Source organism: Rattus norvegicus, chromosome 5 (genome assembly GCF_021556685.1).
Source record: "Rattus norvegicus strain SHRSP/BbbUtx chromosome 5, alternate assembly SHRSP_T2T, whole genome shotgun sequence".
Classification (NCBI taxonomy): Eukaryota; Metazoa; Chordata; class Mammalia; order Rodentia; family Muridae; genus Rattus; species Rattus norvegicus.
Genome location: NC_141538.1, coordinates 105,983,268 through 105,997,555, shown reverse-complemented (window position 1 = coordinate 105,997,555; position 14,288 = coordinate 105,983,268). Strand labels below are relative to the sequence as shown.

General features: G+C 41.4%; 1 protein-coding gene across 1 annotated transcript in view; it reads right to left on the bottom strand.

Annotated features, from left to right (window-relative positions):
* The window catches only part of LOC148005886 (uncharacterized), a 534,723-nt gene that overhangs the window by 165,530 nt on the left and 354,905 nt on the right, over positions 1-14,288 (bottom strand). The gene's annotated exons all lie outside the window — the stretch shown is intronic.

Below are 14,288 nucleotides of genomic sequence, written 5' to 3'. Positions count from 1 at the left end.
AGAGGAGGCAGCTCAGACAAACTAGATCCAATTCCTTGAATGAGTTAAAAAATGCCAAGCATTTGTCAAAAATGATATGTTCTCTAGTTGACAAGAAAACAACCATAATGATGGACACTGTGTGTTAATGGTTCTCCCTTCCTGTCTTTGCCTTAGGAGACCAGACGATGTAGCAATAATAATGAAAACAGCAAGGGTGACATTTCCCATTGTTCTGCACACCTCACACAAGAATTTTATTTCATTGACAAAACCATGCAGGTTAGGTGCTCTCAGAGCAAGTTGGCACATTTCCCAAGCAGCAGTGGCCTCTGTGACAGACACACAGTAAGTCAAAGGCAGTAATACAGAAGAGATGAGCCAGATGATTGGGCTGTTCTCCATCAACCAACATCACCTTTGAATGCTCGATGAAGAACCGGAAGAGGGATGTATTATGGGCAGTGTGGCTATAGGGCCCTCATGTTTTCAAGCAGGACTTGGCTAAGACTTTGGTAGTTTTACAAACTATATATCAAGGGCATATGAGCACGTGATATCATTTAGGAAGAAGATATAGCAAGCAAGAAAATGGATGCAACAATGAGCCTGGAGGAATACATAGAAGCCAACAATGAGGACATAGAAAGCCAAAGAAGAGCTGCCTTACTAAAACCAAGGGCAGGGACTCTATATGAAGAACGGCATCACTAGCTGTACTGAGCAAACCTGGCAGCAATGATAAGGACTGAGAGATGAGAAGTGGACTTGATGAGATGACGGTCATTTGACCTAGATCAAAGTATCAATGGCCAGATGAGAGAGAAGCCAAACTAAGTTAAAACTCCATGGACATGTTTATCCACGGTATATAAAGATTCCGGGTTATAAGGAGGAGAAAGATAAGAGATAAATGGTGGTAGGGTGTGTCTGACCAGAGAGGGATTGCAGGCTTATTCCACTGACTTGGTGCCTATCTTAGCATCAAGATACTGTCACAGGAAGAAGAATTCAAGAGTCAAAGGAAGGCTGGGGATGTGGCACGGGATCAGGGTGACTATGACAGTGTGTGTGGTAGCGAAGGTACATTCATCTTTGCTGAGCAGAAGTTCCTCTGAGAATCAGAAGGCAGGGCACAAGGATGGGCTGACCAGAGAAGAGCAGAGAGATGGAGGGCTGCAGGCGGAAGGCTTCATTGGCATATAGCCCTTCGTTCTAGCCACTTCTCTTTGCAAGAGCGCCTGGCGCAGGATGCCCCTCTGCTCCGGGTCCTTCTGTTAGTTGCAGTTTGTTTTTTGTCTCATCGTTCACAAAATTACCAAATTCACTTCGGGTTGCACAGCATAGTGCCAATTCTTTTCATTTACCTTTTTTCCCCCAAAAGGGTCACATCTTGTTTGAGAAAGGTTTGTTTTTGTTTGCTTTCTTTGTTGTGCTAAACACAGAAAAACGTGCCATCTGAGCTAACCATATACGTCGATGAAGTCTCATTAATTGTATTCATTTAAAATGTGCAGCCACTGCCAAGATCCATTTCTAAAGCCCCCGAATCCCTATGAACTCCTCATTTCCCTGACACTCAACACTAGGATCCCAATCCTACCTTTTCTCTGTGGATTTGCCTTATCTCACTTAAGTAGATACTTGTCCTTTATTCTTATTTTACTTAGGGTGATGCTTCCGTCCACATTATATGTCAGTTCTGTTCATTTAGTTAAACAAAATCACGAGTTGCACGAGTCACCTTTTTATCTGTTCATCTATTGATTGGCACTTGAGTTGCTCCCACCATTTGTGGAATGAGCACTTTATGGTGAGTAATGCATTATGAGCATGGGCGATCAAGGAGCCTGTTTGAGTACCTGCTTTCAGTTGCTCTGAGAATATACTAAGCAAATAAACAAATAAATACCTTTGCCACATGTGCCGGATTACAGCTTCATAAGATGGCTGCCATCTGGGTAGTAATTGCCAGGTGAGTTGGCATATCCTCAACCTTACAGGACTACGTTGTTAACATAGCTAAATAGGTTTTGCTGGCCTCTGATGTCCAGGCTGTTTCTTAATTGACATTGGATATATTATTGTTTTGTTTTGTTTTTTGTTTTTTTGTTTTTTTTAGAAAGCCCATGTATTCTGGTTGGTCATGGCCCACCTTCATATCACTTATTTGCCTTGGGAAACAGGGATATAGCAATATCGCTGTTGCTTAAAAATCAATTTGTCTACATGACCTCAGTAAGCTGTGTTTTGTACAGTCCTGTCTGTTTGCTTCTTTCTTTTTTGATCTCATAACACCTCCTACCGTTTGGTCCATTCTCATACACTGGAACTTGGCTTTTCTGAAACAATGTGGTGGTTCTGTGTATAACTTTTTAAAGAAATCACTAACAGCTTTTCCATGGTGGTGACACCAATTTACACTCCCACCAGCAATGCATGAAAAGTCTAACTTCTCCATTTCTTACCAATACATATTATTTTCTGCTATCGGTGGTCCTTTTGTTACTACTACTTTGAATTTTACCATGCTAAGGATATTTCTTGGTTCGGATCCACCTTTTCTTTATTTCTTAAAAAAAGGTTTATTTCGTTTTATTCACATGCCTGGACATTAGCCTCCATGACTTTATGGGTAGCACCTTCCTGCAGGTGCCCAAGAAGGCTAGAGAAGGGTGCAGAGCTGGACTTACATGCAGTCAAGATCCCCCACATGGGTGCTAGGAATTGAACCCAGTTGTCTGGGTTCCATTAAGGTTATGCTCTTGATTGCTGAAATGCCTCTCTAGCCCCAGGATGTACATTTTCTTAGTGGCTGGTAAAGGCTAAGTAACATTCATGCAATATTGGGTAGTTTTATAGTTTCTTTCTAGAACTGAAGTTAAAGTCTGATGCTCATTTCCTACTTCTGATTTTTGGTGGAATTCCTTGCCTGTTCTCTTTTTGACACCCGTTAATCTCACTGCAGGATGGACTTGGTCAAATGACAAAATTAAGGCGCGATTTTGTTTTTCCATCGAAAGCATTGCATATTCTGAGAATCTGAATTATATGTAATTATATAGTATATGAGAATTATCAGAAATGTATATAGTAAATATCACCAAACCTTATCTCTCTGTAACTTCTACAATTGGTATTTATTATATTTCACTTAAATCAATCCATTATCTATCTATTCTACCTGTTCATCAATTGGATTTGGTTGATGGATGCATTGAAAAATAAGCTGTAAATATGAAGTAATGTTTTGAAGTGAATGAAAAAAGTATCATTTCTCTGGCAGATAATGCACAAGAACAGAGAGGGGCAAAAGTCAGCAGGGGTGAGCGCTTTTACTTTGAACGCATCTTAATGAAATTTCTTGGGAGAATGAATCAAAGCGAACAGTCGCAGGGTCCAGGTAGTGCTGACAGGGGATGCCACTATCACAGGCCCCAGGCTGTATATTACTTTGGTCGCTCAGCAACATTGCTGGGTCATCTGGTCCACGTGAAAGCAATGAATCCTTGGGCTAGAAATAAAACTGCCGGAAGCTCGGAGTTTCCAGCATTTGCTTTTAAGTGTCCTTGTTCTCTCTTCCTACAGCATCGACTCCTCGGTTTTCCCCACTGGGCTGTTAATTCCTTTGAGGTCAGGGGTAGGTCCCATTCCTTCCTATACTCATCTCCTTGTCCAAACAACCATCAGCATTTTTGTTCCGACAAGAAGGCCTCAGCAGATTACTGCAAACCACATTAAGTACATCTCTATTATCCAACGTTAGGGCCGCTTAGACCCAACACTCTGATTTCTGCCTAGTATCCAAGTAAAGAAATAGGATACATACCATGTAGAAATCAAAGTCCATGTTTCTTCTTCTTTTAACCATCAACCTATTGCCTACTTAGTATCTCCCATCTTTTCCAAAGTCCTCATGTTTAGTTAAGCTCCATTGCCTACATAACATTCCCTTCCTTGCTTTGCCCCAGCATGTTTGCGTTTGTGTGCGCATGCACAAACACACACACAGGTGCACACACGCACACACATACACACACGCATACACACACACAGGTGAACAATGCACACAGGCACAAACACATACAGGTACACACATGCACACATGCACACACATACACAGGTACACAATGCACATGCACACACATGCATACACATATGCACACACACCCACACACATGCACATATACACACACAGGCACACAACATATACACATGCAATGCTATTGAGCTCACTTTTGAGATGTCATGAAAACTGAGAAAGGAGACACTCATTTCCAAAGTCCCAAATACATACTTGTTTAGCGACCTAGAGCATCACCCAAGAGGTATTAGGAGATATAATCTCATGATAATTCCCGGAGATATAATATGTTTTGGTTGGAGGAGCATTTTAAACTAAGAAACAAGGAAAACAGCCAAAGAAAATGTTTGTGAAATGTGACATGAAAAATCAAAATCAGAGCCCTTTGATGGGGCAAAAGCTGGTGGCATTTGAGAAACAAGACCACAAGCGGTTTGAAAACCGATTAAAATCTCCTTTTCATTTATGCTGTCAAAAGGCCCCACCAGTCTCTTGACAGAGTAGATGGAAGTCGCACCATGGGCTTTCAAAGATCAGGAAAGAGGCAGTGAGCAGGGGAGGGAGTGGCCAGGGAGTGGATTTCAACAGAACGATGAATTGCATCCAAATAAATAAGATTTAATAACAGTACACGAGAAGACAAATTCCTCATTTTCACTTGTCTCAGGATTTGCAAACACAGATATTTCCTTTAGAGGGGAAACCACTGTATTTATGAGTGGTTCATATTACACACCTTTATTCATACATATCCTGTGATGTAAAAGGCCTACTTCTTCTTACATAGGAAATGCTAAATGCACTAGGGACTCACAGACATGCACAAAGCTCTCCTAGAAGTCAGAGTTAGCATAAGTAGTTGGTCACAGGAGTATGGCCTAAAACACAAAGCCTTCTTTCTGACTCGGCAGAAACTAAGCACTGACATGTGAGACCCGCTGAGAGTTTCATCTGGTTTTACTCTCAAAGCCTCATTCCTTGTCTTGAAGCATGTGTACACGCACATCATGCTTTTTAAACTTAAGATGCCTGTGACGCTGATGTGCCTGCTAGAGGGAGAGGCGTGTAGCAGCGCCCCCTTGTGCTCACTGGGTCAAATTACAACCCAGGAAAAAGTAGCTAGATGCCTTCACTTCTTATTTCTGGCTTCCATAGCACAAAACAGTAAGTGCATGTTTCTTATTCTTACAATGATAAAAATTCAAGTAATTTAATGTTTCTTTATTATATGGGAGAAACTGTGAATGATCTTCCATTACAGTGCTTCCACGGTATTTAAAGTAGCAATGAGAATCTTTATAATCTCTTTGCATCTTGCAAATGCAGGTAGGATACACTCAGAGTATGGAAACATTACTTACTGCTTAGTGGGTGTGGATGAATTGGCTTTACAACATTTGGTCCCTGGTGTCGGGATAAGAAGAGTTACTTAATTTGTCTCTTGTGCTTGGTAATATAATAAACATTTTATTCTTTGTGTATCAGATTTTAAGTTTATCTAAGAGTGAATTTAAAAGGTGAGAAATGACAAGAGGGGTGTCTCCAACTGGAAAGGAGGAAGGGGGGAAATACAGAACAAGGAGAAACAAAAAGTGCAAGGAAGTTCATGTGTATGCACACACATACTCAGATGCACACATACACACAAAACATGAATACACAGAACACACATAATGCAACATACACAACACACATATGCGCGTGCACACACACACTACATAGATACACACAATTATTTACTTAGTAAGTGAAACCACTTGCACTGACAATGCTCCGCTCAAGAACTGTAACCTAACAAAACCCTGAGAAACAGGCATGAGAACCTTCGTTTTGGATGGTTGGTCAGGGAAGTCCAAGTGACTCCCCAATCAGTATGCAATATTGATGTTGCCCCTGGTTGCTTTTCAGAGCAATGAATGGAAGGCCCTGTTGCTGAAGACACCACACACTTACAGCACAGAATGTAGATGATTTGAGCTGGTCTGAACTGTAAGCCTTCTGCCTGCAGCCTAGTGTCCACAGTACTGAAAAGTACTGTGAAGGACACCCAGGAAGGGAAGCAATTAGGGTTCTGTAATAACTATGCTGTAACACTAATGATCCACAGCAATGACCGGTGGGACAAGGTATCCATTAAGGTGCAATAAATGCCACTCACCTTGTTGGCAGTGACCGACAGCTGTCCAATGGGATGTAAGACGCAATCAACAGGGAGGAAATTGTGAGTAGTACTAGAAATCTAGGATAACAAGTGAAGTCATGGCCCTTAGAGAAGTGTGTTATACCACCCACTTTGCTAGAATAGCATATTTCTTTTTTTTTTCCTTCAGAGCTGGGGACCGAACCCAGGGCCTTGCGCTCGCTAGGCAAGCGCTCTACCACTGAGGTAAATCCCCAACCCCAGAATAGCATATTTCTAAATCTTATCCTTATACCCTTATAGACAAGTGTGGCTACTATCAATCATCAGAGATGCTTTTCTTTACAGCAAATGGAGATTATCACAGAAAACCAACTGGACACAACGTAAAGATAAATGGATTGTAGGAAGCCCAGCCCGTGTATATATGTGTGGACACACACCCACGCACACGCCCACACCCACACACCTACATTACTGCAATCTATGGCTCCAATGAGAGTTGTAGAAGAAGCAATGGTAAGCTTGTAAGAGGCAGAATACGGAAAGTCTTCGTGAAGCAGACTCTCTCAGATTGGCTTTATAAACAAGACCAAAACAATGGCAATATCAGTAAACATGTTAGCCTGGAAGGGAAGCATGACCACTGAGAAAGGAAGGATGAGCCACTCCTAGGGACGAACACTCTATTTGGCTGTCCAGTACAAAACGATCAGACCTGAAATACACACAGACAACAAAATACAATATACACACAAACAGCAAAAAATGGATTTTGCTTCTTGGCTTTCTGTCTTGTGAGGAAGCATTTTTTAAACATTTTAAACTTTACTTTATATTTTATATTTATACCTTTAATTGACCAGAAATTCATTTTGTGACATGTTTGGACATTACCCACTGTTTTGCCTTACGTGTGGTAGGCATCAGGAGATCCATGCTCCTCATTTGTATCTAACAAGGCCATACTTACCCCGCCCCCAACTGATCAGCCCTTGTTTGCATCTACCTCTGCACCGCCATGTTGTTACACCAAGATCTCTGTGAATATTGCTTTCAGTTGTTCTCCTTGGTTGGTTTTATGAGCATTGGATGTCCAGTCCCCTCCTGCTACCCTTTGCCTATCAGTTTCCTGGCTCTGTTTCCACCCATTTACTTCTATATGAACCTCGAATTCATTGTATCCAACCCCTTTCCACATGGGGGAGAAATCTAATTAGATTTTAGATCTAGACTTTTTTATATTCTAGTCTAAATGCAAGGAAGAAGTAGTTAGGCACACATGCTGCTATCCTGTCCTTGTGAATGTGCTCACAAACTTTAACAAGCTGTGCTTCCTGTCCAGAAGCCTGAAAAACTTCCTCTAGTCTCCTTAGGGTTCCTGAAGTCACTGCCACATGTATTTCCTCTTTAGGGATATGAGACAACTTTCTAGTCAGAGGGTTAAGGTTCTTCAGTTCAGGGTGGATTTTGTTGCTGAAGTCTCCCTCTCTACTGCCCACTTTTGCATCAAGGATTTCCGCTAGTGACTGTTGGCTGCATCCTACCAGCCTCTTGGATGATTCTTCATTATTTTGGTTACTTTAATCACTTTACTCCATCAGGGGCATTTCCACCTCTCAAATTTCTAACCTACACCAGGATTTAAGTTTTCTGGCACAATCATTTTCCTTCTTGAGTTAACCTACTTTTCAATTATAAACATTTATTTATTTGTTTTTCTAGAAGTAGGTTGAAATTTTAACTGAATGACAGCTTTCTGGGCGTTTTCTACTGTTCCCACGTTTTAGAAGTTCTCTCTTGTTTTGCCCACACTTCTACGTCTCTGGGATCTGCCACTCAAGGCTGTGAACAAAGACTCCTTATAAAATGACACATTTCCTTTAGAGAGCTGTCCCTGTGAGGTGGCACTCAGATGGATCAGACTTGTAAACACACACGTGTAGTGGCGAGTCAACCAGCAGCAAAGACAAGCGCCTTCCCCCCATCCTGGCTTCTCAGTACACATCTCTTTAGTTCCCTGGGTCAGCAGAGAACTGCCACTTTGCTCTACCTCTCTGGAGGATGAAGACACCCTGTTGACTACACATCCTTCAGTTTCTTCAGCAGGAACCACTTCTCAGGGACACTGATAGCAGCAACAAAAGCTTAGATTTGGGCTTTGCCAAGTATTCCGGGATCACTCACTGTGCAGATGAGGATCCTCTCTATAGGCTTCTAGGGTTTACGAAGGTTGCCTATGACCAGGTCTTCAATTGTGTTAGAAAAGTTCTTGTTGCTCCAGATTCAATTTTAAGTCTTAGTAGGGTTGTAGGGGTTATAGGTGAAAGAGCTTTTCCTGTATGTCCTGGTGATTCCTAGAGAAGCCTAGCCCTCCATCTAAACAGCTTCCTCAAATTGGGGAGCAAGAACAGGCGTCCAGTCATGTTATCACTAGACTTACATAAACCAAGTGACTGTCCTGTGCACTACAGGTGTCCTCCAGATGTAGAGAATCCTAGTGACAGTCATAAGAACTTAAGTACCATGTTGAGGAAGTGGAAGGGGTGTCTAGAGAACAGACTTCTGTGTGCAAGTTGGAAAGAGGCTGCTGTTTAGACTGCAGTAGTAAGTTCTCTAGGTAAAGAAGGATAAGCAATGCCAGAGGAGACAGATGGCAAGCACTTGTCAGAGATACTGCACGCCTGTCCTTTTCTTTGTGAGAAGTGGATATTTTTGAAAAGCTTCATAGTGCAGAATTCCAGGAAGAAAATCTATGAAGGATTTCAAGCAAGTCAGGAACTTGTCCCTGGGTAAATTCCTCCCTTGTCTATGAACTATATCCCAGTCAATAACTGAATCCAGGCCAATATCTGTACCCTGAACCATTCTTTCCAAAAAAACATTTCAGCTCGATAATTTCTGAGGCATGTATTTTTGATTCTGGATTTGGGTTGCAAGTAACATGAGGAGCCTTGAGACCTATGTATCCTTAGGGTTTTCAGCAATGCAGTGTTTGATTACTCTTGACGCACAGTGCCTTAGCAATGCGACAGAAGAATTTCTGTGAAATATAAAATTTTATATCTAGACATGAACCAACAGGGGAGAGCTAGACTAACCCATTTTCTACTTTGATACCTTGACCTAATCAGAAAAGATTCAAACCAAATAAAGCAAATGCTAAAAATTGTCAAATCTGGGGATGGGTACAAGGTGTTTGAAATGTCTCTCCGTCCAATTTTATGGTTTTTAAGTAGTCTGTATTAAAGTCAGGAGACATATATTGACTGAGAATAACTTTATGCAGGAAATCACCTGAGAATCAAACCATCCAAATGCATTTATAATCTGCCAGTGCTCACTTTAACAAGTCTGGAATGTTCACCAGTGATTTGAGCAAAAGGGAATATTTTTACAATGGCCTGTCATTTCTATTATTTTCTACTGACAGTTCCCTTGTCATAGCTCAGGACTAATGAAATAACTGCACAGTCGGTTTTCTTGTTTCAGGTGTTTCAAGAGGCAAAGAGGAGGTTTTCTGCCCCAGTGGGCCTTTCCAAGGCACCAAGAACTTGGGGTCCTTACAGCATTCAGTGGCCTCAGTATTCCATCACCTCCTATTCCGTATTGAAATCAATCCAAAACCAGATGATACACATTTTCAGACTGTCCAGTTATATGTCAAGGTGACACATTTATAAGCCTTCCCAACTGTATACTTTGTTCTCTTTGTTCAGATTCTGTCAGAAAAAACATCACATGTAAGCACAACCTCATTCTTGACTAACTATTTTCTAGTGTGAGAGAGAGGCAAGAGCACCTTTGTACTGACAAAGCACACAAGCCCGAAGGAGTCACAAGGTTTTCCCCACATTGGAGGATGCAATTTGGTGCAGTTCAGGTACCTGGGAGAAGTCTGACAAAGTTGCATAATCCTTTGTCTTAGTTCATCATTCCTCCCTCCCTTCTTCCCTCCCTCTCTTCCTCCCTCCCTCCTTCCCTCTCTCCCTCCTTCCCTCCCTCTCTTCCTCCCTCCCTCCTTCCCTCTCTCCCTCCTTCCCTCCCTCCTTCCCTCCCTCCCTCCTTTCTTTCCTCCCTCACTCCTTCCCTCCCTCCCTCCCTTCCTTCCTTCCTTCCTCCCTCCCTCCCTTCCTTCTTTCCTTCCTTCCATCTTCCTTCAATTTTCCTGTTTTCATTTTTTTCTTTTTTCTTGGTTTAAGAGTTTAGCTGTTACTTGCATACATTTTTAGTAAAGGTTGCCACCATTAAATATTCAGGCCATTACCTATGCTGATACTTAGTTTTTCTAAGCATAACAATAATGTCCTGGAAGTCAAGCCTCTGGAGAGCTTCTTGGGCTGGTTGACTACTATCTGGCTTTTACACATGGGAAGCAGGCTACACACTACGCAGTCCTGTTTCTGACCTGCTCTGATGCTTCTTGAAGCAAAGGGAGATGAGCACGTTCACGTCCATTTCCCCTCCCCAGCTATGTACTGCCATCCAACTGCAAGCAGTTATACGTGTGGAGATTTGAACTACTTTAGAAAACATTCCAAGTATGGAAAGACTGGGGTTATTGTTTTCATGTAACATCATTCAAATTTTATAAAACAATTAAACTAAGATTTAAATGAAAGAGATAATTCAAAATATCCCTAGGCGTCATACAAATGGGAAGACTCACATGATCTGTACAAAAGAAAATCAGCTTTGGAGTCTCTTCCCTTTTCCATGGAAAGGAAAGCCTCCTTCACAACCAAGTTTACCTGCTCTGTTCTTAATCCTACCACTGGTCCTCACTCGTTAATGTTCTAGCTAGCTCATTTTGGTCACATGGCTCTACCACAGACTTTGCTCCCTATCTGCATGTTCCCTTTTGGCCTTTCTTTCTAGACTTCCTTTCTAGACATTGCTAGACTTCCATATTAAAACAGCATTCTGGGGCAAAGGAGATGGTTTGGTGGATAGAAAGCACCACAGCCGAAGTTCAGATTCCCAGCACCGACACAAATGCTACGGGTCCTGATTGTCCACCTATAGTTCCAGTATTCTGGAGGCAGAGACGTGATCAACCTGGAGCAAACTGGCCAGCTAAACTAGACAAAATGGTGAGCTAATGACATCCCAGTAAGAGACTCTGCTTCAACACAGAAGGGGAATGATCACAAAGCACAGCATGCTAACTCCAGGCTTCCGCATGCCTATCTACATGTGCATAGATATGCATGTGCTCATATATATCTAGACACATTTACAGAAATGTGCACACACACACACACACACACACACACACACACACACACAGAAAAACAACAGAGAAAGCAATGTGAAACCCCTCTCAGTTTTATACTTTTTTCCAATTAGTGCTAACTTTACTTCCCAGGTCACTGTTAACATTAAAATATGGGGTAATTACTATTTTGTTTCATTATTTGTGATTGAAGAGCTGCAATGTATATCAATAGCTTCTACAGTTCCAACAGTTAGACAGTGGTGCTTAACTTTGATTTGTCGTTTATCTTTCTGAAAATCTGAATTAGTCCAAATAAATCTAGTGGATCTCTACCTAGAAAAATATGTGCATAATTAATGTTCCTAGAAAATATGTAGATTAATGAGCCTTCCCAAAGCCCAGCCAACCCTAGAAGGCCTCATCAGTGAACTTTAAAAAGATACACGGGTGTGCTTTGGGATTATCACAGATGTTCTCTTGCCTCAGTCGCACATCTAGGACACTTTATCGAGTCATGCACTCTATTTGTGCTGTGTGTGTGTGTGTATGTATGTATGTATGTGTATATGTATGTGTGTGCACATGCATATCTATGCACATATAGATATGCGTGCCTCCACATGTGTGCATGTGTGTATGTGTGTGCATTCCCACCAGAATTCATGGATTAAAACATGTGGAAACCCGGGTTGGGGATTTAGCTCAGTGGTAGAGCACTTGCCTAGCAAGCGCAAGGCCCTGGGTTCGGTCCCCAGCTCCGAAAAAAAAAAAAAAAGAGAGAAAACATGTGGAAACCCAAAGGAGAGATGTTGGTTTTTGTCTCAGTCATGTCACTTTGCAGCTGTCGGACTGTCTGCATGCAATTGAATTTGTCTCTGATTCACTTGTCATATCTCTGAGAGGGGGAAATTTGTCTTAAAGCTTTGTTATAATTAACTCAGCAGATGTGGCTAAAGTCCTTTTGGTCCTGATGACTTCACACAAACAAGTACAACAAGTTAACTCTTCTTTAGATGCTGTTCTTTAATCGCATGTTCTAATTCCTTGGTACCCTTAGACTATCCATTCATATATATCTACATCTACATATGTACACACATATGAATAATTTTAAAAAATTATATTTACTTTCCATATAGGAATACATTATTGGGCTCTCAGCATTACATTTTGCCTATATCTTTTCTAAAAATGGAACTAATTCAGACTTTATTACAGTTCACACGGAATGTAAGATTAAGTCACTGTTGGATTACATGCAGAAATTAACCCAATTGTTGTTCTTCAAACTGGCACTGTGTTTGCTGCATTATATCAGCATCATCAAGCAAGAGTCAAAATTACATTATTCTAAATGTACACCAGATGGCTCTGGAGTGACATGGTTATTAAAAAAAATAAAAGCCCCGATTGTTTATAGTTTCCCCAAGGGCAGAATCTGTGTCTAATATGTGCCTGTAATTTATCCACAGCAGCCGGCAAAGCGACACGGGAGCAAAACATATTTTAATTTATGGTAATAGCAACAATTTGCCATTCTTTTCAGAGCATTAGTCTCTGCTAATTTGTTTAGAAAGAGTTCAATAATGACCACAGAGAAACAACCGAACAAACAAATACAAAAAAGAGTTGACATTTTGGGGTTTTTTTGGGTGCATAGATTGCAAACATCACAGTTTGCTTTCTATTACTGCAATAAAAGCCGTGACCAAAAGCAACTTGGGGAGGAAAGGGTTTATTTTGTATTACAGGGTAAAGTCCATTATGAAGGGAAGTCAGAATAGATACTCATGCTAAGAATCTGGTTGGAGGAACTAAAATAGAGGCCATGGAGGAATGATGCTTATTGCCTCGCTCTTCACGGCTTGCCCCGCCTGCTTTCTTCTACCTCTCAGGACCACCAGCCCAGAGGTGGCACCATCCCAATAAGCTGGTCCTTCCACATCAATCACTCATCAAGAATATGCCCTCCAAGTTGGCCTCCAGGCAATCTGATGGAGGCATTTTTTTCAGTTGGGATTCTTCTTCCCAGATGACCCTAGCGCGTATCAGGTTGACAAGAACACTGGCTAGGACAGCAAAGCAGAAGCAAGGGCTGGCACTCTGTGTGTAGAAGCTTGATTTGGTCTAAGGACGCACAGTGGTAAATGTGCTATAGAGCAGTGAGTTACCTGAACTTTCAGCCAAGTGCTTCACTCATCGCCCAGCTGATCTTTTCACTAAAAATAACTAAACTAAACTAAACTAAGCTAAAGTAAACTAAACTAAACTAATGACACTCCTACTTTGAGCTGGTCTTCTCAGTGTTTGAAGAAGAAAATGTACATGAGCTGCCCCCTTGGAAGTACCATTGCTCAGAATCCAAGAAGGGGTGGGGGGAATATAGGAATATTGATAAATAAAGATGCAGGGTTTTTCATTTTTACTTCCTTTAATAATATTACTTCTCTTTCTTTTGACCTGCATATAAATATGACTACAATTCAATTGGTAACAACCACAAAAGGTAAATACATTGTCTAAAGTTTAAGAGTCAGCTATTCATTTGGCCAGGTTTCCTTGATTCAAAATTTCCCAATCCCTTATCGTTTAATGAATCTCTTTAGCCTTACTACAAAGTCAATGTCTTAGGGTTGTTATTGCTGGAATTCCATGAACAAAAGCAAGTTGAGAAAGAAGGGTTTTTTTGACTTACACTTCCACATATAAGTAGTCTCTCATTAAAGAGATCCAGGACAGTAACTCAACCAGCAGAAACCTGGAGGCGGAGCCGATGCAGGGGTCATGGAGGGGTGCTGCTTACTGCCTTGCTCCTCTTGGCTTTACTCGTCTTACTTTCTTATAGAACCCAGTATCATCAGCCTAGG